Here is a 24,519-nt window from a genome sequence, read left to right on the forward strand (position 1 = left end):
ACAATGAAGTCCCCCCAGCCAACCCTAAATGAATAAATTAAATTAAGGAAATTAATTTAATCTAAAAAATCAAAAAGAGAAGTACCACAGGCTTCGCTATTGCTATTGGCTTCACATGGAAGGTACCCAGATACCATGGTGATGGGCAGTAGTATAAAATTAAGATAAATGGATAGGAGATAGCAATACGGGAAAGCTGAACAAAACAAATTAAAGCTTTTCCCCCATACAGCTGAGCTTATGTTGAAAGCAAAAAAGGTTTCATTGATTAAAGTACTGAGTAGGTGGTAGCACTCCGGGAGTGTCTCTTCTCCACAGGGACCCAAGATACGGCATTTTATATGAGTAACAGAGCCTGGCAAAAGTTAGAAGGGGGCATATCTACCCCCTCCATGCGGTTGGGCTTATGGAGAGATTCAAAGATAGAAAATAACCGGCTGGGAGTGTGGTCATGGGAGTCAATAATGCTGGAGAAATAGTGCTCTTTGGCAAGGAGGGTGGTAGAACTGGAGGAGGAGAGAACAAATTTGCCTCTGAGGAAGTCTGCGTGGTCATGGGGCTTTTAGACATTGAATGCCCTGCCCTCTGCCTCCAGCTGTACGAGAAGACAGTAAATCACATCTCAGGAGCTGCGTTCTGCGGGGGCATGTGAGAACTGCCTCCTAGAACACAAACTTTTTCATCTGGTTTCTTTCAGGACAATGTGTAGCTTGGTAAGATCATCTTTACTCCCGCCTGCTTTCAAAACCTGTTAGGGAAGAGAGGGCAGAGCCTGCCATGCACTTCACATTCTGGAGGAAACCCGCTTTTGCGCAGAGCACCAATATAAGGTATATGCACCACATCAGCCCTCAAAATAGGACTTACATGGGTGAATTTCACCCACAGTGCACAAAACAAAGAATACAGGAGAGGTCATTTTCCTAGTCCATCACTTTGACCATGTCACCCCCTCTTTTAGTCCTTCCACTGGCTCCCCCTTCTGTGGCTCGCAATCAAGCTGTTGATACTCTCCTCCGATCTCTTCTGAAAGTGAATGGGTTCCACCTTCAATCCCCATATAAGAGGGTATTTTCCAGTGAATCAAATGGGCTAGTGAGATGTTGCATTCAGCCTCTGAAAGTGAAGTATTAATGCTATGTAACCTGTTAGCTGTCTCCCTTTGCCCACCATAGCAAACCCAAATACTACTAAGTCTTACCCAACCAGCCTCCAGGGTAGACACGATGATGGGCAGTTCACTACCCGACACACATTGGAGCAAATCTTATTGGTCCTGCTATTGCAGAGCCTTTGCCGGGTGCATCTCGCATCCTACCGCCGGCCTGTTTGAGAGTGATGTACCATCCAGTGGGAGGTGCCTGAAAGGGTTGCCATAGAGATGCATACCTGTGAGGAGGGGCTTGGAAGGAGACGGAGAGCCATATTGGGCATTCGATCAGCTTAGACCAACACCAGAGAGAGCAGCTGAGGAATTCTGTCTCCTGGGGAAGAGTTTTCAGGACATGCTGGGGTCTCGCTAACTTCATTTTTCTTTCATGTTGCTGCCTGTGTCCTGCTCACTGCTGCTTTCCCTAGATTTCTTCCCAGTGCTACTGGAGAAAAGGTTGGTATTTTTCCTTATAGCTGCTCTCTGCCTCCCTCCCGAATCTGCCACTGATTCAGTGTGTGCCTGTTAACCTCTGTGTGCCTCAGTTTACCCATCTGTAAGTGATGCTTCCTTTTCAAACAGGGTGTTTTAGGATTGTTTCTAAAGTACCTCTGTTGGAAAGGGGTAGAAATGCAATATTGCTATAACTTCCAACAGAAAGAGTGGCTTCTGGATAACATATCCTTCCCGAATTTCGTCAGTCTCTTTGCTGTCTGCTCCTGGAGGAGTTTGCAATGATTATCTGCACCACAAATGCCTTCTCTGTGACATCACAATGCAGCAGTGATTGCAATATTGAACTTTAAATTGCACCACTGCTAGTAACTGCTGAGATTTTGTATTTTCCAGGGGGCGGCTTTTAGGATCCAGTACGTGTGTGCCTGCCTCCGGGAAATGGGTTTATAGATTCATTTACAGGAGTTGCAAAGGTGAGTGTACTACATGGTGGGAACCGATAAATGGGTCGTGTGTGGTGGTTTTATATAGATTCCAGCTATGAGAAACATCACCACAAAAATTAGCATTTGTCAGGGCAACGTTTCTCCAGACTTGGTTTTACTGAAGAGCCTCTCCAGCTCCCCTCCACATCACCATCTTTTTTTTTTTATTTGCTGCACCAGTTTCTATGGAAATAACTTAAGCCTCAGAATCAATTTATTTTTTTTAAAGAAGAAAAGAAGTCACAACGACCAAACCCGCTCTCCGGCTCTTTGTCAGAGTCAAGTGCTGAGGTCCAAAAGGCTGCAGTGTCAGCCAAAAAATGTGGCTTCTTTGCTTCGCTGAGCGCTTTATGCAGCTTCATAAAGGAAAATGTGAAACATTTTCCAAAAATACAGGCACCTCAATTACTTTTGTTGGGGCAGGAGCAGCTTTTGGAGTCCCCTTAACTCCTCTATTGTCTCAGACACTGGATACATGTGCAGGGCAGGGCAGGGTTTTACTGGATCAGTGGTGGAGAATACAACAGAGTCAAACTCAGAAAATCTGGAAACAGAGGGTTCCCTCCTAGGTCCTTGCCTTGAATTCTGGTCCAGGTTGGTAGTGTCAGAAAGCCTTTACCGGTCAATAGCTCAGTGTGCCCTGTGTGAAATGAATTTGCTGGGTCTCAGTCCAGTTGCCTAGTGCAGTGGTTCTCAACCAGGGTTGCGTATACCTCTGGGGGTAAACAGAGGTCTTCCAGGGGGTACCTCAACTCATCTAGAGATTTGCCTAGTTGTACAACAAGCTACATAAAAAGCACTAGCAAAGTCAGTACAAACTAAAATTTCATACAGTGACTTGTTTACACTGCTCTACACACTGAAATGTAAGTACAATATTTATATTCCAATCTATTTATTTTATAATTATATGGTAAAAATGAGAAAGTCAGCCATTAGTAACAGTGCACTGTGATGCTTTTTTGTATTTTTAGGTCTGATTTTATAAGCAAGTAGTTTTTAAGTGAGGTGAAACTTGGGGTTACGCAAGACCAATCAGACTCCTGAAAGGAGTACAGTCGTCTGGAAAGGTTGAGAACCACTGGCCTAGGGTATAGGTAGTACACAATCACCCGTTCATATCATACCAGATTCAAATGCGGCAGGCTGTAGCAACTGTGTATTAGCAATGGGTGGCACAACGGAGATTCCTGCGATTGATGGCACTTGTGAATGCAACTCAGGCTCCCTCACACTGCCTTGGGCATGGGAACCAGAGGTCTAGGTACCCGATGCTGACATGAAGGGTGTTCTTGCTGTGAAAGATTAGGAGTTGGGAGATCTGGGATATGTCCCCAGCTTTGCCATGGCCCATGTGTTTTTCCTAGGATTTTCTACAGCACCCAGCTCCGTGCCTTAGTTTCCCTATCTGTAAAATTGGGATAATGATAACAATCTTCATGGATGTGGGTGCAGCTTAACTCTTTAATCATAGAGTCAGAGACTTTAAGGCCAGAAGGGACCACCAGATCATCTAGTCTGTCCTCCCGTATATCACTGGCCACCAACCCCACCCAATGTGCTAACGCTTGGAGAGCTTTCTGTGAACCTGGCAGGAGGGCAAAGCATCATGGTGCTGCTTGGGGGATACGGGATGGAGAATGTGTCAGGGTTTCACACTGTTACTATAAAAATGTTCTCCCATTGCTCTTTCCATGTCGCTAAAGCAACAAGAGCCTCTAATGTGGAATCCTCTGGATTGTCTCACCGTTTCTCAGGGAGGAGGGTTAAAAGTGGATTCCTATAATGACAGGGAATCAACCCAATCTGTCTGCGGCTGATCCCGTTAAAAAGACCACTAAGCACCATTTATCATTGCTCATTTTCCATCAGTGTTAGATGCAGTTAGCATTTACAGTTCTACTGCTACAGTAAGAGCATGTGTGGGTGCTTCCTTGGCAAGGCATTCTATGTTAGTCACGTTGCTTAATGCACTGCTGAAAGGTGCTCGGACATTACAGTGATCATGATGGTGGGAGAAAGAATAGAATAGCATGGAGACTGAGCCAACTGAGAATCTTGATCATTGCATTTGCTTTTCATGGGTTCATTTGTTTGCATTTCTCTCAGCTAAGACAATCGTGTCACTTTTGTTTATAGTCAGATGCATTTTCTGGCTCTTACTATTGCAGACAATGGAGGAGGAAATATTCATTTGTTTTCAAAAACATCTGTTTGATGCTGGAATTGTGAAAAGCCATTCCAAAGTTTCCATTGATCTTAGGGTTTTGTATAAGTCTTTTTAAAAACAAGATCTTTATTGAGAGCTAAATTTCACAGTCTCTATATGGATGGAGTTCTTAGCAGACTAATACTTCAGCAGCTGCCTAGGAAGTTATTTTAATCCTGCTTGAATTAAATTTGCCGTAGCAATGAAGCACACAGGTACAGCAGTGCATGCAGTGCCCGGGTGATGTTTTACCTTGAAGGTCATGCAGTAAATGGATGTGAATTATCACAATCAGACTGTATCACAAGCATCTACAGAAATATTTTGGCCGCCACTTTTGTCTAAGCCCCTAATTCTGCAAACGTTCTGAAGCCAGTGTGTAACAGGATGGTTTGCCTGAGAGCTGGAGAGACTGAGGCTAAGCTGGCCCTGATTACAGGACCAGCCGCACCTGGGTGAATCGGGTGATTTCCCCATATAAAAAGAGCAGGAAATTTCTGTTAAAGGGGGGAAGCCCAGGAGACTGCACTATGTTTGGAGACACTGCAGGGAGCAAGACAGCCCCTGCAGGGCCCGGAGTCAACAGAGGAAAGCTGAAAGAGGGGGAGTGAGTGGGAGAAAGCTCTCCAGGTAGGTAGGCCTGGGAGAGATGGTAATAGTCAGATGGGCTGGAAAATGTGTGTTTGATTAGCCCCAAACAACATACAGCACAGAGAGAGAGAGAGAGAGACTAAACTGAGTTTGGGACCTAGAGGGCATGTATGCACCAGAGGACTCAATACCTTGGACCCCAACAGAGGACTGTTTGAACTATTGTTGTTATGAGTGAGTTCTTAAAGGCCCTCAAGAGGGGGAAAACTTGGGTTTACAACTTTCTAATTGCACAAAACCGAACACTCTTGCCCCGCCCCTTCTCCAAGGTCCTGCCCCCACTCACTCTGTCCCCCCTCCCTCCATCTCTCGCTTTCCCTCACCCTCACTCACTTTCACTGGGCTGGGGCAGGCAGTTGGGATGTGGGAGGGGATGAGGGCTCCGGCTGGGGGTCCGGGCTCTGGGGTGGGGCTGGGGATTAGGGGTTTGAGGGGAAGAGGGTGCTCAGGGCTGGGGCAGGGGGTTGGGGTGTGGAAAGGGTTGTGGGCTCTGGGAGGGAATTTGGGTGTGGAAGGGGGCTCAGGGCTGGGATTGAGGTGCAGGAGGAGGTGCGGGCTCTGGCTAGGGGTGTGGACTCTGGGGTGGAGCAGGGGATGAGGGGCTTGGGGTGGAAGAGGGGGCTCAGGGCTGGGGCAGGGGGTTGGGGTGTGGTAAGGGTTGTGGGGTGTGGGCTCTGGGAGGGAGTTTGGGTGCAGGACGGGGCTCAGGGCTGGGGCATGGGGATGGGGTGCAGGATCTGGGAGGGAGGGGGTTCTGACCTGGGGCTGGGGCTTGGGATGTGTCAGGGTTCCCTGCCCACTCTGAACTCTAGGGTACAGATGTGGGGAGCCATATGAAAGACCCTCTAAGCTTATTTCTACCAGCTTAGGTTAAAAACTTCCACAAGGCACAAATCCTTCCTTGTCCTTGGATGAGTACTGCTGCCACCACCAAGTGAGTTAGACAAAGATTCAGGAAAAGGACCACTTGGAGTTCCTGTTTCTCCCAAATATTCCCCCAAGTCCCTTCACCCCCTTTCCTGGGGAGGCTTGAGAATAATCTACCAACCAGATAGGTAAACCAGGTGAACACAGACCAGACCCTTGGGTTTTTAGGACACTAAAAACCAATCAGATTATTAAAAAACAGAACTTTATTATAAAGAAAAAAAGTAAAAGAAGCACCTCTGTAAAATCAGGGTGGAAGGTAATTTTACAGGGTAATAAGGCTTAAAACACAGAGGATTCCCCTGTAGGCAAAACTTCAAAGTTACAAAAAACAGGGATAAACCTCCCTCTTAGCACAGGGAAAATTCACAAGCTAAAACAAAAGATAATCTAATACATTTCTTGCTATTACTTACTATTTCTGTAATATTATATGTATCATTTCAGTAGGAGCTGGATTACTTGCTTGGTCTCTTTCTTTGTCTCGGAGAGAACACACACAGAGCACAAAAACAAAGCCTCCTCCCCCCTTCCCCCCCCCGATTTGAAAGTATCTTCTTTCCCCATTGGTCCTTCTGGTCAGGTGCCAACTAGGTTAATTGAACTGATTAACCCCTTACAGGTAAGGGAATTCTGTACCTCTGGCCAAGAGGGATTTTATATTACTGCATACATAAAGGTTGTTACCCTTCCCTTTATATTTATGACAGGGTGCAGGAGGGAGTTCGGGGGGCGGGCTCCAGCCAGGCTGCACTTACCTCAGGCAGCTCCCAGTTGGCGGTGCAGTGGAGTTAAGGCAGGCGTCCTGCCTGCTCTGGCTCCACACGGCTCCTGGAAGCAGCCGGCATGCCCGGCTCCTAAGCACAGGGGCAGCCAGGCAGCTCTGTGCACATGGGCGTCGCCCATTCAACTCCCATTGGCCACAGTTCCTGGCCAATAGAAGCTGTGGAGCTGGTACTTGGGGCGGGGGCAATGCGTGGAATTTCCCTGATCACCCCTGCGCCTAGGGGCCACAGGGACATGCTGGCCACTTCTGAGAGCCACACAGAGCCAGGACAAGCGGTGCTGACCGGAGCTGCCAGGGTCCCTTTTCAACCAGGCATTCCAGTCAAAAACCAGATGCTTGGCAATCCTAGAAAAACAGAGGCAGGGTGCTGCAGACCGATCTCCAGCCATGAGGGGGCACTTGGGAGAAAGTTGGTATAGTACTAAAGTTACACAAAGGAATAAGTCTTTGCAGGATTTGGGGCCTAAGAGTGCAAACTAGTAATGGTGTGTAAAATACCATTTATCGGGGAGTGGGATAACGTGGCATTAAAATCATAAGCAAGAGCAGGAAAAAATAGACTCAAATTTCAGTCTAGCTCTTGAAAAATTATTCCTAAATCAAGGAAAGAGTGAACAGGAGAGGCTGTGAGGACTAGAATTCTGCTCTCTGTAAATTTTGTCTTGTTTTCTCCTCCCTCGCCCAACTGGCCACAAAATTGCTGAAATGCTGGATTTCCTCTAGTTATAAATATATAGATATATTAAAATTCAAACCCACCCAAACGCACTGGCATTTGGGATTTCATTTAATCTCATCTCTGCGAAGGGAGAACACAAGCTTGGATTCTTATGTACAACACATCCCGCTGAGTTATATAAACCGTTTCAAACTGATTTATTCTAAATGGGTTGTTATAATCAGAATTTTCCTTATGAGCAGCTTTCTTGCAAACGTCAGTATTTCAGAAAAACCATCATGTGGCTGCTCCAGAATTTCAAACTGATTACATATAAACACCATTTCTAAAATTAGGTCTTTGGTGTACGCTTTTGTCAGAGTGGGTGTATTATGATCTGCAGAGTATAAAAAGAGAAATGAGTTATTTAACCAAGTAAACGATGTCACTGGAGAAATGCGGAGAGGGAAAAGGGGGGGAGGGATGGCCTCTTTTAAACAGCGATACAATGTTTGTTTCATTATACTGTAGAAATTCTAGAAGCTTGAAATGGGCTAGGCCAGCAATCCCTAGCCCACCCCAGACAAACTGGTGGAACCAACCCAGTGCAAATAGGAAGAAGCTTTCTTCCATTTAGTATTATTATTATGAAATGTCTGGCCTTCCTCTGCCTGTCCCAGGGAGACTGAAGAGCTGTGATTTATGTAGACTGTGTAAAATTGTCAATATTGTACCTAGTACCAGTGAAAGGAGCAGATGGCAAGACTACAGGCAAATGGCCTCCTGTTTTTTAAATTTGCATTTCAGCAGCACTTGAAGGGTCCTGCCTAGATCAGAGCCCCACTGAACTAGGCCCTATGCAGATATAGGCCCTGCCTTGAGGCGCTTACAGTCTACGTAGACAAAGACACAGTGGGAAGGCAACTTGCCCAAGAGCACAGAGCAGGTCAGGGGCAGAGCTGGGATTAGAACTCAGGTCTCCTGAATGCCAGTCTAGTGCCTTGTCTCCTGGACTTTGATCTCAACAGGGGCACTGGGAGCCATATGAAACTCTTCCCATACATGGAGTTGCCAACATTATAATATTTAAAAACTGGACACTCCAGCAGGCATGCCAGAGCCTCCCCTTCCACACCCCTTCCACCTGAGGACCCACCACTGCCCCGCCCCTTCCCTCCAGGCCTCACCCCTGCCCTGCCTCTTCCCCCAAGGTCTCACCCTAGCCCTGCCCCTTTCCCCTGAGGCCCCGGCCCTGTTCACTTTTGTTTCACCCTCCTCTCGCTCGCTGCTCTTCCCCTCCCTGCGTGGGTCGGGAGGGACTCACCTGCAAAGCCAGGGCTGGGAGCTGCAGCTACCTGGTGCAGGTAGGAGGCAGCCCTGGCTGAGTAGGGGCTGGCGTGGGTGATGACTTAGCGCCTCCCCTCCTCCCCTGCCTATAGTAACTGGACTTTAGGTGTCCGGTCAGCAGATCTGACCGGACACCGTCAGGTCCCCTTTTTCAACCAGACTTTCCAGTTGAAAACCAAACACTTGGCCACCCAGTTTGTAGAACTTGGGGCAAACTTTTTCGATTTCCTTTTCCCTAACTTGCCATCCCCGGAGCATTGGGAGAAACATGCCACCCACACCCCCAGTGTAAATTAAATTGAGCCTCCATCCATGTTAATTTAGCCCCATGGGACTGAGTGGAAGGATGATGCCAAAGGGAATATCTGCTGCCAAATCCCCTCCCCACCTGTAGACTTGATCCTTGCAGATCACCCACAGCAGGATGCCCTGGAGTTGGAGGGGCTGAGGCTCTGCATTTGGGCTTGAAGGATTTTCCCAGGAAACATGAGCTCCTGGCCTAATAATTCTGCAGAACACTGCAAATATTTTCTACTATCACAATCAATGTCTGCTTGAATATGTATGATGTCACATTAAAATGATTCCCATGAATAAATTAAGCGCAGGCGGATGACTTACGAGGGAGCCCGACTTAAAGCTGTTCACTTGCAAATCCTGTGTTTTAGTCATTAGACGTTTTTGGCACGGATGCTAGAAAGAGCAGATAGTTTATAACTTGGCCTGTCCCAAAAGTTTATCTCTGTGTCCATGAGGCCACAAGTTCATAATGTTCCATCCAGTGGGCTGGGTTTTACGTTTTCCTCATGAGAAGTTATTGCTCAGCGTCAAGACTCTATGATCCGCTTGTTTTTCATGTTAAAAGTCCCTACAGACAACAAAACGTCCTCCCCACGGACTGAATCATGTTTTCATGTGGACACTTTCAAGTGCTACTGCGGGCAGAAAAGGTCATGTAAAGGCGGCTGCCTCTTACCCAGCCAGTGTGCTCATTCTGTGCAGTCGGAGTCATGTTCACTGACGTCAATGACCAAAATTAGTTTTTATTCCTATTAACCCTGCAGAGGCAAAATTGCTACTGGAGGGGGAGCTGGATTCTATTCTGGCTCGGCAACATCGTGACAAAATTGACTAAGTTCCAGATGCAGAATCTTTACCTTCAGATATGCAGCCACATGCCCCCATTGCACACTAACTCCCCCTGTGATATACCCCCTCTTCCTTGCTAAATCGGTGAGAAGTCTTGTACGCCATGCAGATGGACCGCCTGTGTTTCACAGGACTCTTCCCTACCTCATCCCATTGACATCTCCTCTAAACTTTTCTTGGTGACTTGATCAACTCTACGTCTGTCGCCCGGCCCACTTGCTGTCACGGCGACGGAACTCTCTCCTAATATTTCACTTTAAAACACTGCCTCCCTTAGCATCAGGCCACTGCTGCTTTTCCAGTTCGACCAGTGAAAACCAGCTTTTCAACCAATAGGAAAATTTTCATGGGTAACTCTTGTTTTGATCAAAACGTTTCTGATTTTTGAGGAAAAAACCAAACCCCTTTTGAGTAAACGTTTTAAAAAAAAATGGGTTTTTTTGGACATTTGAAACTTCTTACTTGAAAACTGATTTTTTTTGTTATTGAAAAGGTTGTTGGAAAACATTATTTATCAGGTTTGGGTCTCATTTTTTGTGTCAAAAAACATACATTTTTTTCAGGACATTAAAAAATATACAGTTTTCAAAACGCCCTAAGCAGAATCATTGGTGTTTTTCAACTTGCTCTAACCCCAGCTTGGCTGGGTCAGGTTTGCGGGTGATGCCGCGCGACAGAGAAAGGCAGAGCTCAGTTTGCAATGCTCAGGCTGCTCACAGGGCCGGCCGGCAGCGGAAACATTGTCACGTGTAAGCTGAACATGTGTGATTGTGACTCATTGATGGAGCCTCAGAGTGCCCCACAAGGCCAAGCGCTTTCCATGTACCACAGTTGATGGGCCTGATCCTGAGAAATATCAGGGCTGGATCCTCCCCCCTGCATGGGCTTGTCTATACAGGGAAATTCACCAGCACAACTGTCCTGGTATCATTATACATCTGTCATCCCCTCTTATCGCTTTTTTCGGTTTAGCTTATACTGCTTCCAAAGGGACACATGGCCTGTTCAGTCCTGTCCGAGATCACCAGTTACAATGGAGCTTGTGGTCTGGGCTTTAGTTCCTAGTGGACATCAATCAGTGACTGCCCACTGTGGTACAATTCAATAGGATGGGCACTTTGCAGTGTCAGCTCCCCAGAAAGCTAGGTCTATTGTAATAGATGGTAGTGCAGGTCAGCACTGAAGCGCATTGGCGGAGCTGGGGTAGTGTAGCAGAACAGTGCTGCAGGTCAGGACTGAGGTCCATCAGCAGAGCCGTGTAGGGCTAAGGGGTAGAATAGCAGAAGGGTAGGTTACTGCATGCCTTCAGAGAGGTGTGCGGGGACGTTCGTGCAGTATTTGGCTCATGGCTATGCTAATATTACTCCTCGCTTTCTGTAGCACCAAATTCTGCTATAGATTTGAGGGCGGATTCTTTTTTTTTTTTAAGTGCTTTGCCGCAATCGCAGTTAATTTACAGAAGGAAGGATCTGAAGGTTAAAGGCCCTACTTCAGCAAGTCTTCAGTTTCTTGAGAATCCTTCCTGAAGGAAACATGGTAGAGGAACTTCATCCACTAAAACTTTACACTGTCAGTTAACTTAGTTCTTCCACCACATCACTTTAGGCTTTTAATCACTGGAATCATTACCAATCTATTCTAGATGCTGTTCGGTGTCCCTCTTTTAATACATTCAATAATGATAATGTAGTATTACAGCCATGTCTGAAATTACCATGCACTATGCTCCCGAGAGAACTCTGTAATTGACTAACAACTTGAGATGAAAGATGAGGAGAGATAGACCTGACATTCTGGAGATAAATTAGAGAGCTAAAGATTCTTGAATTTCCAGGAAAAAAAAATCATATTCTCAAGGCTTGGCAATGACCAGTCATTTCCTCCCATCCCCCAAAAGTAAAACTGATTGGCAATTGTTCCATCCATTACAGCCTCTGCTGAATTGCAAAGATTCTGGCGACCTCTTGTTTCTTTATTGATGGGTGCTCATCTTTTTGCCCAGCGAGGTGCAAAATCAGAGAGCAGTTTTGGTTTTGCAGAAGTGTTGGCTTTGCAAAAGCCCAGGGTTGTCTTAGACCCAGATCCTTCTATGTCCTGAATGTCCAGCGCTGGGGATAGTTCCGATAAATGGACCTATCCCTAACTCTCTTGATGGTTCAATCATCCAAAATATGTATCCGCTCGCTGAGTAGACAGTTTCTTAAAGAAGCTGATTGGCTGAGTTCACATGGAGAAAATTGTTCCAGATCAGTTAATTCACCTAAAAATATGATCCCCTTCTACACTTCCCAGGTCTGTGATATCTAGGGTGATGTGTAAATGTATAGACATCCCTTGCAATCCCTCTTTGGGAGACGAGGTGATGTAATACATAGGAAAGTTAAGCTGGGGAACTTCTCGCTGTTATAAGGATGCTGGCCAGTGAAGAAACTGCAATGGCTGCCTTGTGTCAGATGTCGTCTTTTCTGCACCAACCTGCTCCCTCGCACACCACAGCATACCTGGAGCAGTTGACCTCCACCAGATTTCACATGCCCACTCCAGTTACCCCAAAGTTCCCAAAAATCTGAGCTGAGAGGATGTCTGGTACCTTCATTTGTTCCTCTCTCCCACTTGTCTTGGGCTGTGACATCTCCATTTGACCCCGTTGTCTCTAGGTCTTCCCTCCATTACACACACTCCCCTGACATGAAGAGAGGGTGACAGCCATTTGCCTTTTTTTTCCACTCTGAATTTTGCCAGTCGCTCCCTTCCCCCGATACATTCAGATCCCACTTTGTGTCACCGGTGAGTGATGGAGTCCGCATAGCTCATGAATATCAAACAGGCCTGACGCTGGAAGCGGCTGTGAATTCTCAGAGAGGCGCCAGCAGGTCCCTTGTTACATTGTTATAGATACATTATTTATTTAAATGTGACTTATAGGCCTTACTTTTTTTTAATGCCCAACTGATATTTTATTAACCTACTATAAATGTCTTATTTAATCTAAATTAAATCCTTGTTTGAGATACTTCCTAGAAAGTGTGAATAAATTTGATTATATTTCAATTAATATTTACTTTGGCCCATCTCATTCTTGAGAACCAGATTTAAAATATGGGAGTGGCTAAACGATCTATAACAGCCCTGCCTGTTATACGCCCAGACAGAAAATGGCCAAGCAGCCAGTCTGAAAAGAGACCAAAAAAACGGATCTTTCTTCTGATCACTGCCTGGCATCTTCCTGCAGATTAGACCTTTTGGAAAACACTGAGACTCTTTGCAGTTTATTCTATGATATAAGCTCTGCTGTAATTATCTGGGGTTCCTTGTAGGGCTCAGGAACCCCAGCTGTGGCCTCACTGTGCTAAGCACTGTACAGACCAGTAAAAACAGATAGTCCCTGCCCCAGAGAGCTCACAATCTAGGTATTGCACAGGATCCGACAGGTGGATGAAACTGACAAACAGGATGAGAATGGGTAGAAGACAAGGTAATAAAACAGGTGTGGGCAAACTACGGCCCAGGGGCTGCATCCAGCCTTTCAGATGTTTTAATCCAGCCCTCGAGCTCCTGCTGGGGAGCAGAGTCCGAGGCTTGCCCCATTCTGCGTGTGCTGTGGCTCCGCGTGGTTCCTGGAAGCAGCGGCCTGTCCCCCCTCTGGCTCCTACACATAGGGGCAGCCAGGGGGCTCTGCATGCTGTCCCTGCCCCAAACGCCACCCCCGCAGCTCCCATTGGCTGGGAACCAAGGCCAATGGAAGCTGCAGGGATGGCACCTGCGAACGGGGTAGTGAGCAGAGCTGCCTGGCCATGCCTCCGCATAGGAGCCAGAGGGGAGGACATGCCCCTGCTTTCAGGAACTGCTTGAGGTAAGTGCCATCCAGAGCCTGCACCCCCTGCCCCAGCCCTGATCTCCCTCTCACCCTCCGAACCTCTCAGTCCCAGCCCGGAGCACCCTCCTACACCCCAAACCCCTCATCCCCAGCCACACCCCAGAGCTTGCACCCCCAGCCAGAGCCCTGCCGCCCTCCCCCCGCATTCCAACTCCTTGCCCCAGCCTGGGGCCCCCTCCCACACCCTGAACTCCTCATTTCTGGCCCCACCCCAGAGCCTGCACCCGCAGCCAGAGCCCTCACCCCCTCCAGCACTGCAACCCAATTTCATGAACATTTGTGGCCCGCCATATAATTTCCATACCCAGATGTGGCCCTCGGGCCAAAAAGTTTGCCCACCCCTGTAATAAAATAAACAGCATTTAACAGAAAACCAGGAGCCTCAGCCATTAGCTTGCTTAATCAATGCCAGCTGGGAGTGACTAGGAGGTATCATGGTCACAGGCCTGTTTTAAGGAGGTGTTTAGAAAAGGACAGGGTGATTTCTAGAGTTGTAGAAACACTGGTTTCTGTAACTCTCTTCCTTAAGGGTCTGATCCTATTCCCATTTAAGTTGCTGGGAAAAAATGAACGGGACTAGGATCGGACCTCTCAGTAGCCATTAAAACTTTATTTTTTAAAAATGGCTTTTTTGCTCCTTGGCACATAAGAAGTGATAAGAACGTTGCGGAAAAGGAAAAGCTATAAATAGCAACATGTTAGACGTACTCTGAGCTCTGGCTCCTGTAACATGCTGAGTATTTGTAAAAATATATAAACAAATGCAGTTCTTCTAGTGTTACCTTCGGCTTTGTGGCTTAAAAGATGCAGACTGTTTGAATGGCAGAAAGGGGTCAGGGTGACCCGGGGTGGGAGGTTGGAGAAGCGACATAGGCAGCGCCAGAACTGACTCTTTGTCTTTAGAAACCACTTGGCGGAAGGGGAGGGACAGGACAAGAGTATATCCCAGGAAGCCCACTAATGCTACAGTGCTGGGAGGTCACACAGGTAGCGTGCAGTTGCACCTGCCAGCAATGCCCTACAGAGGGCAGGCTTTGCTAGCCCAAGTCATTGCTGTTGGCGTCTATTGTTTGGGGATGGTTATTTTTTCCTCTCCTAATATTGTGATTGTTGGCTGTCCGTAGCTTTACTTAACACGGTCCTGGTTACGTAGGTCTTGGCTCTAGATAGGGGGGTAAAAAAAAAAATGGCTAGTTAGTCAGACCAGTGGATGAATTTTGTTTATCACGTTGAGGAAACAATGAGTTTGTTCTAAGAATCACGGAATCAGAGAAATTTCTCAAGGTCCTATCTGGCAGTTGAAAGAGATTAAGGGCAATTCCCAATACAGAACAGAGTATTTGGTCCATATCCGCGGCTGGTGTAAACCGGGTTAGCCATTGGAGCTGCGGTAACCCACACCAGCAGAGGTGCTGTCTCTTTTAAAACACAGCTGTACTCGCTGTTCCCAAGCCAGGCTGAGCTGGCCCATCCCCTGCCAAGTGTGCGCGACCCCGGGATAGTAGCTCTTTGTGGGGAAGATTGCAAGGTTGAGACGGATTCTTCTCACTTTGATCCGTGATGTATCGTCTGCAGCATAGACCTTTGTTGTCACAGGACTTTATCTGCCCAGAAAAGGGGAGCCGTTCTGCACTCAAGGCGTGCTTCTTTTCTTTTTTACAATGCTGTGCATATTGATGAGAGACTACATAGCTCTGGGGGGAGCCAAGCGTGGTGTGGGCCGATATATGGGTCAGCTCTGCCAGGGTGCTTCAATCCTGACCAACAACTCTCTGCTATTCGAATCCCAGACTTTCTCCTAGCTCTGCTGATGCTCCTCAGTCCTGAACTGCAGTGCCCCCAGCTCTTCCCATCCTTGGTATTCACACCGCACTGCCAGGGCATCTCGCTCTCTACCTCTCCCCCAGTAATCCCAGTCCGCGGCCTCTCCTAAGTAAATGCTAACTGTTGTGCCCCATCATACATGTGATGTGCTTTGTCCCACAGAGAGGCCCCCGTTACTGCCGCAGGTGAGATACCAGCAGGCTTTCCCTGGGTCCTCATTGGACTAGGATCTGAAGGCAGGTCCTGGCAGGTAACAGGGTCATACACCAAACTATCTCCAGCCCTAACGTTCCATTCGTGAGCAGGACAGAGAGTAGCTCGGCCTCTTGGAGAACCTTTGCGAGCCAGGGCTGGAAAGTGCATTTGCAAATTGCAAATCCGCTGCCCTCTGTTCAGTATTGGTGGAAAGCAATATCAGCATCTCAGTTCCTCCTTTGTGCTGGAGCTCACGAAAACGTCCTAGCTCCTGTCGAAACCAGGTCTGAGCGTCGAATGTTGCCCTATATAAGACGATGGCTCTTTTTAACACTTCCCCAAACAGTCTTTTTTGGAGACAGGTTGGTTTCTTAATGAAGAATCCACGTTATAAGGAGCCAGGGAAGTTAAGTGTCTCCTTAAATTCGATGACTTTATTTGGGCTTCTACATGCAAATCCTGATTGTTTAGCCGCCATCATTAACAGAAATGAAAGTGGCTGTGTCTAGTGACACTCGGCTGTGAAATCTCACTCTCTCTCCACCCCATTATGGCCTTGGCAAAGACAATCCTCAACCACTGTACAAAATTGAGGGCAAGTTCATTTGGCACATTTGATCCAGAGTGCGGGCCCTTTAATGTGATACTCTGCATGTGCATATAGCTGGATTTGCCAACTCAGGAGCCTGACTTGGAAAGAGAGCTCCCAGTGCTAGGGTTTCCATTATCTTCTCACAAAATGGCTGTTTTCTTGGGTTACAGTTTTTACAGCACAAGCTGGCCTGGGCAGGAGAGAACCATTCTTAGCTCTAGCATGGGAAATCCTTGGAGCTGTAGCCAGCATGTTGTTAATGATTCAAATAGCACATTCTGATTCCTGTGTTGGCACAGACCAGCAGTCAATCCTCTCCGGCATCCAGGCTCCATCTTGAGAAGAGCACAACCCTTCTCCCCCACAATAATGCCTGTCATTGTTCAGCGCTATGCTGGGTGGAAGAATTCTTACTCGCCTTCTTGATTACTTTTAGAGAGATGGTTGGAATTTTTTATTTGAAACTTTTTTTTTAAACAAAAAATGCCTTTTTGGGGGCTAAAATGGAAATTGCCACAGGAGATGTCTCTGCTTAACCAAGTTTTTTGGGGGTTTTCATTGAAAAAATGAAAAGCAAAACGATTTGGCTGAAAAGTAAAAATATTTCCATGTTTAGCAACCAAAACCAGATTTTTGTTGTTGCCAAAACTCAAACAAGTTTGGTTTTCTGCCACCATTTTTAAATCACTGAAAACAGATTATTTTGGGTCTGCATTTTTTCAATAAAAATATGAAAACTTTTTTTTTTTAACCCAAACAAAAAGTGGTCATTTTCATTAAATTTTTTCAAAGGAACAAAAGACATTTCCCAAACGACCCTACCTGGCTTATGCCCTGGTGTTATGAGAATCACTGGCCCTTTTCATTTTTCTGATCCTATGAGCCAGAACCTCAGATGGTATAAATGAGCACAGTTCCACTGGCTTCAATGGAGCTACGCTGATTTGCATCAGCTGAGGATATAGCCCTAAAATTAAATGTTGTTCTTTTTTCATATGAATGTCTATTCCTTTTCAAACATGTGCTAAGCTATTTGCCTTCGGAATATCTTACAGCTGTGAGTTCCACAAGTTAATTTTACACAGATCAAAATAGTGTTTACTCTCAGCCATTTAAAATACTTTGCCTTTTAATTTAATCTCTTGACCCTTTGGCAAAGAGCAAATAGTGGCACGGAAAAGGATTTTCCGTTTAGTTTTCATTGGGCCTCCTTAATGTCTTGTCACCGTTCAGTGGTTCATCAGCTTCTGTGACTTCCAAGAGCATAAAACAGCTGCAGTGGCGCTAGAAGTAGGGGTTGTGGGGGGTGCTGCCGCAGCCCCTGGCCTGAAGCAGTAATAACAAACACCAAACTCATGGTTTCCATCATCAGCACCCCCACTAGAAAAATTGTTCCAGCGCCCCGGGCTGCAACTAGAGTAATACATTCCAAATAAAATAAATTAAAACCCTGAAAACCTGATGGAAATTTGGGGTTAAAAGGATATATTGGGGAAAAAAGGAAAATCTGTCTCTTTAAAGCTCTTTGTGAACCTCATCACTTCCCAAGTTAACAATTAGTTAAGAAGACTCGTCCTGCAAAGACATATCCATGCGTTGAACTTCAGTCAATGGAGCTACTTGTGTGTGTAAAGTTAAGCACATGTCCAAGTCTCTGCAGGATTGGGGCCCGGCTTTGGAATCTGGACTGACTGTAGAGGCATGTTCTGTTTTCTGAGAGCTCAAATTGTGCCAACCCGTTGGTGATGAGCTCAGCAACTTCACAGCACCTGGCCTGAGGGAAAAAAAAAAGAGAGAGAGAGGAGATGACAGATTTGGAGTCTGATGTCCCCAGAGATGGCCGAAGTGGCAATAAACCTGAGGGAGAGGGAACATTAATATTTTCATTGATATTTATAATACAATATAATCCAAGTACTGTACTATAAAAGTCTGATTGCAACAATTAGTCAAAGGTAAACCACTAGATCAGTAAGACAACCCCAGCAAAGGTTCTGTCTGAAAGATAGTGCTGGCAATGGGCATGAGATCATTGGAGAGTCTGGATTTTGGATGAGATCAGGCTTCTTATCACTATTGGTATCACAATAGCACCTAGATGCCTCAATCAAGAGTTGGTGCGCACTGTGCAAGGTGCTGTACAGTACAGATCCTGCCCCAAAGAGCTCAAAGTCTAATTAGACAAAAAAACAGGGAGGAGCCATGGTAGCTGCCTGTTACAGCTGGGGAACTGAGGCTAAGCAACTTGCCCCATGGCATTTTTTGCCTCCATGGCTAGTTAATCTCCCAGTAGCAATGAGGAGTCCAAAAGAACCTCGGCGCTGCTGACCAACTTCGTGGAAGCCAGAGGCCCTTGAGGATGGGACATGCCAATGCATTAAAGTGCTTCCTGGGGACAATAATACTTAGCCACCTTTGTAAAGTGCTTCAAGATCCATGAAAGAAAAGCGCCATGTAAGTGCTGAGCATTGTGGGCCAGATCCTTAGATGCTGTAAATCAACACTGATTCAGTGGAATCACACTGAGCGACACCAGCCACACAGCTGTTCCTAGAATTATTCAGGATTTGGTATTTCCGAGCTCTTTCTTTGGTTTCCTTCTGCAGAACTTGTTTTCTTGAGTATCCTTGTCAAACGAGGCCCAGTCCTTCCTTGATATCTCAGCTAATGGTGAATCCAGTACCAACATAAACAGATATGATCCAGAGGCAGAAGCATGTGTACCTTTGACACTAAACGCTCCCTAAGGGAGGATGCTCAACTGCAAATCATAGCCTCAGGATCTGGAGGTATCTGCTTCCTGCTTTCCTTATTTCTTTACATATGAACGAATTGTGAGATTTATGTCAGAAAGGAACATTGCGCAGATGCCATAAATCACTGCAGAAGAACATTCACTGTATCAAAGGCTGGGGAACACTTCATGGAGTTCCTTATTTATATGCATCTTTTGCACCCGGCCATTTTATAATAGACTGTGGAGCGGCACTCCAGCACTAGGGATGGCTGATATATACCGCTCGTGACAGAAAATACAAATAAAGGGTGATGGGTAGGAGCCGCAGCATTTCCTAACACACACAATTATGCCAATATTGTTCTAAAGCTGTGACTTGGACCCGTCAAAGCATTGAATTAGGATTGCCACAGCTCCTTGTGCAGACAACACCGCTCCGACGCTATTGTAGGGCAGCTTGTAATAATAATACCATGACTTTTGGTAACAAACAGGCGTGCACATCTCAGTGACCATGACATATGCATACCTACAGTCACAAGCCATCAGTACTCACCATGAGCAATGCTACAATAACAAATGGGATCTGCTGCTAATTATGAAACTGTCTGAGCAACCCTACAAAAACAAACCAGCGAATGCACACACTGCACAGACGTTTTGGGAAGGGGAACAGTGATCAGCATTAATGGAATAATTGCACAGAGCAAGCAAAACTGATCATTTGATAAATTATAGAATGTTTCTATACAATGTCTTTCTAATAGCTGTTTTTAACAGCTGTCGGACAAGTAGTTAATGAACAACTTTGCCCTTTCTTCCTAGCAACTCTTTGAGATGCTGAATCTCACCATGTAAAGTTGCAGCAAGCACTGTCTCATTTCTACCCCAGGTCCAGAGCCCACTGCAACAGTTCTAATCAAATAGAATCTCTAGACCCCCCATAAGCCATCCAAACAACCCTGCCATCCTGACTTGTCTGATCCAAGACTGGGCAGCAAGATGTTCAGATCTGGCATACTGTTAGATTAAGGGAAATTTGGAGAATGCGACTGTCTGAGCGAGGTATGTGTTGTAACCCGCCATCTGCCCTGGTCTGTGTCCCTTCCCTCGGGGCGCACCACCCGGGGCAGGTGGAGGGTCCAGGGCTCCCCACAGCAGCCTGGGCTCCCTGGGCAGCTCTTACTACTGCCCATCTCTGGCTTCTGGCCTGGCCAAGGGCGGGGCCTCGGGGAGCAGAAAAGAAGCAGCAAGTTGGGACTCAGGGGAAGAGGAGGGGTAGGGGCAGGGCCACAGCAGGGGCCCAGGCTCTTATATGTGTCTTGCTTTTGCCTTTTGAAGAGGTGGTCACCCTACAATTACATCACATACCTCAGACAGCCACTTTCTTCTGTCGACCTGGCTGCATCCACACAGGGTTTAGGTCAGCCTAGCGCTGGAGTGCTGGGTGTGCATTTTTCACACCCCTGAGCACTGTAGCTATGGCAATCTAACTTTTAAGCACAGACCAGGCCCCGGTCAAGTGGCACTAACGCTGCGAAAGCTAACGCCATTCGCTGGAGTGGGAAGGGCCAGTGTTTTTGAAGCAGGCACTTATGAGGGTGAAGTAGGGGTGCGGGGGAGGGGGGCGTAGGGGTGGAGAGGGGCAGCTCTCTTACAAGAGTAATCTGGGACTTACATGCACTTACCAAGGGGGAAATAAAACCTTCACTGTTCATTCTCTCCCAAGCAGAGTGCAGCCTGCAGCATCAATCAATGGACTTTGGAAACAAAAAGAAGGCAAACAGGAAGCGTGGGCATATACTAGGCCCTATTGGCACATATAGGACTGCTGGCCCACCCACCGCCCCACCCCCTGCTAAGACTGCCAGCTCTGTGTGGGGAGGACCGCTCTTGGTTATGCTTGTGTACAGCCTTGAACCCTGATGGGGGCCTCCAGCTGCTACCGCCTTACAAATTATTAATGCCGGTAATTAACTATTGTCCTGCCCAGAATTCTGCAGACAGTTCGTAGCACCCCCATGGTGCATGGCTTTGCTGGGAAAGGGAATTAAATTGACATGCTGAAACCATGAAGCTCTTCATTAGAAATTCAAACACATTCATTTTCAAAAGGAAACTAACCAGCAATTTCAGCAGCTTGATTTAGAGGAGAGGTTTGAGTGGGAGTAGTAAGGTGCAAATACCATGAGGTTATAGACAGTCCTGTGTCCTCACCGGAGGGGGCAGGTTGTGGGTGCCAGGCAGGGTGTTCATGCCACTCAAGCTTAATTAAACAAAGCAAGACAGGGGACAGGAGTGATTAAACAAGCATTGTTTGTTTGAAATTTCAGGTGCACGTTTTTATGTTTGCTTTAAGTCATCAGAACGGGGAGAGCTAGACAACTTTAATCGGCTCCCCTTTGGTTATTCCGTTACTGCCACTCCGTGCTGGTAAGAGAGGCAGCTTCTGGGATCTAGTTAAAAAAATTAGTCTGTGGTTTGCTCCTGCCTTTCTCCAGCCCGGGATATTGATCCCCACCAGGAAGACAGAGCCAATAATGAGGGAGAGTTCCTCAGGAGAAGCCCCGGTAATGGCCACGTCCTCAGGTAGATGCAAGAGCCCGTGAAGCAAGCAGTGGCATGACAACAACTAACAAATTTATGAAGCAGATCTGCAGCCAGAATTAAGGCAATTAACTTGTGGTCTTTCTCTAAGTGTCTCACACGGACGGACGCTTCACGGATGGGATTTAAAAGACTGAGCCATGTAATTTCTGGCTGCACGTGACCTTTTCTCCTCTCAGGGCTTGATGGCAGCTTCCAGCTGTGCTCGTGGGGAGGGGTTTGGTGGAAGGAGAGGGAACACATGGACAGCTGTGCGCTCCCCCGGATCTTGATCCCACCAAAGCCCCTTGGCTCTGTTGCGCTCTGAGGTCAGACAGGTGGGGAGAGTGGCTAGAGGGGGGCAGATGGGTGCTACTGTCCTACTGTCCTACCTCTACCTTCAAAGTTTCCGAGCCTGTATTACCTTAGGAAGCTTTCACCTCTGCACCATGAACCATCCCTAAAGGTGGGGCTTTGAGGGCAGCAGGTGGCCAGGAAGCCATGGCACCTGGTTCTCGAGGGAAGTAGGCATGGGAAACATTGTGGGGGCAGGGGGCCTCTGCACGAATGCCCCAGCCCTGCACAGCTGTTAGCAAAGTGCATGACATTTCCCCGTCTCTGAAGATGTCTTCCGGCTTGAAGGGTCTAGCTCCCTAGGTGTGGAGGATGGGAAAGGAGACTCTTCTTCACCCCTCTGGAGCCATCAGCTGGAAGCTTTGCGAGGAGGAGCCTGGTTTCCTGACATGGTGCATTTGAAGCAATTTCCACCATCAGAACAACAATGGATGGCAATCAAGGACAGCACATGGGTATTGTGGAAACCTGGCTCTGCTAAGCCAGGCCTGAAAGGGGTCAGACGTCAGCTGACCCACTGTCGGTTTGCTTGCTGAAGATGCAGCCACTGCATTTTGGTGCCTTGTCTGCAATATGGCTCCAGACCGAGGCAAATGAAATCCATGTGCTGATTAAGGAGATACAAAGGCGCCTTTGAAATGTGGGGAAGGGTTCTTTCTTTGCACTGTTACCAAATCCTGCTCGGCTTTCCCAGCCCAGCAGCTCTCAGTGAGTTGGAGTCAGGTGCGAGACATCATCTACCTTTCTGCTGGTTTATGGACCTAGTTACTGAAGGCCAAATCCCCCTTCCTCTTTCAGCCTTCTTCCTCTTCTTGCCTCTTGCCTTCTAACTACTTAATAGTCTCCATCACCAGAGTATCTGAGCGCCTCTCAGTCCTTACAGGATATTATCCTCATAATATCCCTGTGTGAGAAGGACGTAGCACAGGGTAGATTAAATGACTTGCTCAAGGTCACCCAGGAAATCTGTGGTAGATCCTAGGTCTCCCAAATCCCACTCTGGACCATTCTTCCTACACCCTTTTTCACTCAACCTAACAAAGTCTGTGCTGCTGGTTTCTCCCTAAATTCTGCCCTGGCCTCTGCATTCAGGGGAGGGATTGCTGGTTGCCTTGCACAACCCAGCCAGTGAAAATAAGACATTCTCCATAGAGGAAATAAAATGAGTCAATGTACAGAAGCAATTCAATTCTGCAATAGAAAAGTGGCAATTCTTCAAAAGGAAAGAGCATTTTTGTGTCAAGGATAAGACTTCAGCTGTGGCTAAGGAAGGGGGTTTTTCTGACCTGATTATGTCTAACTTCTCTGTGATAGCTGCCTACACCAGGCTTTCTCCAGCACATTTAGCATTCCAAACCCCAAATGAAGTTTGCTTCCACTTCGAAAAGAAATTAGATCAGTCTAATTCAATGCAATGGGAAAAGAATGCTGAGCCGCAAATTAAGAAAACAGATAAATCCGGGAGGGGATTTGATCCTGTGGCCCGATACAGAAGTTACAATACATAAATTATTGCGCCTAAAAGCTTCTATAATTTAACTTCTATTTGATTCACCATAAAGTACCACAATGCCCTCTGCATCTCATCGTTTGATTATACATTTGTGCCAAGACACAGCCTATGCTTAAAATAACATTACTGGAATAGAGATGGACAAGAGAATTCATCTGAATGGAAATCAATCTGATTAGAAAAGTAAATTATCCAGAGTATATGAGCAGCATGTTGCAGCTCTGAACATTAAAAAAAAAAAAAGTGACAGCAAAGTTTTTAAAACATTTTTTTAAAAAGACTCACTTCCGGCAATGAATGATCAGTGTTTGTCTCAGAATAAGCGATCGGGTCTGATCTTCCACTCCTAGTCACCTACACCCATGCCACATGCGATCAGCTCAGAACGTATTCACATGGATGGGAGTGTCACACATCCACTTTGCACAGACGTCAGTGTTTCTGCAGGTGCCAGGCAATGGAGCAGCGGGTTCTAGATATGCCAAATGGCCTGACATCTTCTGCAGACGTGTACCAAAATGGGGATTTTTGTTGACAGTGCTGCTCTAGTCCCCAAAATGACCCCTTGCTCATTGAGCAGATCTGCTTCCAGTGGGTACCAGAGTCAGAGCCGCTGACCTGACTGACTAAACTACGCTCTTAGGGCTAGTTCCCCAAGGGGGAGGATTGCAGCAGCTCATTATAAGGCAGTCTGCTGCTACATGGAATTCACAGCCCCGAGTTAGGCACCCAGGCTCCCGGTAAGAGGGTGTCCAGTGCCTAAAAACGGGATTTGTGGAAGCCAGCACGCTGAGTGGGGAGCCGCCCAAGCTAGCCAGTAGGAAATGTTGGGGCCTAAGCCCCACCCCTCCAACATAGTTAGGTGACTAACTCTGCACTAGGCACTGTACACACGCATACTGAGGCACACCCCTTGTGCCCCAAAAAGCCTGTGCTCTGAAATACACAAGGTAAAGAACGGGCGGGGAAACAGAAACCCAGAGATTGTCGTCTTCCATCTGATGAAACACCTGCCTATCTCC

The 24,519-nt window shown here is 46.9% G+C and overlaps 1 long non-coding RNA gene across 3 annotated transcripts in view; it reads left to right on the plus strand.

Moving 5' to 3' along the window:
* The first annotated feature begins 1,447 nt into the window (after positions 1-1,447).
* Positions 1,448-24,519, plus strand: part of LOC125623636 (uncharacterized) — a 58,296-nt gene continuing 35,224 nt past the window's right edge. For 2 of the 3 annotated variants that reach the window (XR_007353066.2, XR_007353065.2), the window contains exons 1-2: positions 1,448-1,606; positions 2,000-2,079. This is a non-coding gene — a long non-coding RNA (uncharacterized LOC125623636). The remainder of the gene's footprint in view (positions 1,607-1,999; positions 2,080-24,519) is intronic. The other variant, XR_007353067.2, reaches the window with a different exon arrangement.

The sequence above is a fragment of the Caretta caretta genome, chromosome 16 (assembly GCF_965140235.1).
Source record: "Caretta caretta isolate rCarCar2 chromosome 16, rCarCar1.hap1, whole genome shotgun sequence".
Lineage (NCBI taxonomy): Eukaryota > Metazoa > Chordata > Testudines > Cheloniidae > Caretta > Caretta caretta.